Source organism: Brassica oleracea, unplaced genomic scaffold (genome assembly GCF_000695525.1).
Source record: "Brassica oleracea var. oleracea cultivar TO1000 unplaced genomic scaffold, BOL UnpScaffold05586, whole genome shotgun sequence".
NCBI lineage: Eukaryota > Viridiplantae > Streptophyta > Magnoliopsida > Brassicales > Brassicaceae > Brassica > Brassica oleracea.
In genome coordinates, this window is record NW_013622108.1 from 1 (window position 1) to 830 (window position 830).

At 37.8% G+C, this 830-nt stretch overlaps 1 long non-coding RNA gene across 1 annotated transcript; it reads right to left on the minus strand.

Annotated features, from left to right (window-relative positions):
• Positions 1 to 10: 10 nt before the first annotated feature.
• Positions 11 to 830, minus strand: LOC106322055. The gene is made up of 4 exons (XR_001266206.1): positions 776 to 830; positions 567 to 654; positions 225 to 480; positions 11 to 121 (listed from the first exon to the last, which is right to left on the minus strand). It is a non-coding gene; the product is annotated as an uncharacterized LOC106322055 (long non-coding RNA).

Sequence of the window (830 nt, forward strand, 5' to 3'; positions counted from 1 at the left end):
CTTACCATCCCAACATAAAGTCAAGTGCACGGCCTATGGATGCACCATCTTGTGAATCCTGAAAGTCATGTGGTTCGAACCAAGCTGGACTATGTGCGATTCCGACCTTTCCACCTTTACACTGTCGCCATAATAGAAAAAGAAAATAGTTTATATCTTAAAGGCAACGATGGTAAAACAAGTTTGAAATTAATCCCTACAATTTATATTCATAATTAAATTACCTTTTCACATTGTGTGAAAGCTTCAAAGGCTTCTGCGTGAGCGTTAAGAAGGTTATGACTGACTAGGTAAACCTCGTATCCGGATCGTCCCCCTTTGCACGTACGATCTACGTAGTCAGAACAACGTCCTGGTGCCTTCTTGCCTACGTCATAACCGGCGTGAGCGAAAACCCATGGCTCGTTGAAAGTGATCCAATGTTTCACTTTATCACCATATTCTTGGAAAACAAAATCTGCATACTCCCGGAAGTCTTTCCTGCATTTTTTTTATATTGAGCTATCACGTTACTGGTTTCAACAATATATATATTGTTAATATTCTTTGTACAAAAAAGAACTTACACAATCCTCTCACTTAAAAAGCCGCCGTATTCATCTTCTAAATCTTGTGGAGTGTCCCAGTGAAAAACGGTCACAAAAGGAACTATACCTATATTACATAAAAACATATATTTGTTAGAGAACAATTAAGAAGGTAACTGATTGTCTTGCGAATTGAATTCTATGTATGTATATGCTTTAAACTTTTCATCGAAAAAAAAAATGTAAACCATTTCTTAGGAGCTCATCGATGACGTCGTGGTAGAACTGCACACCAGCTTGACT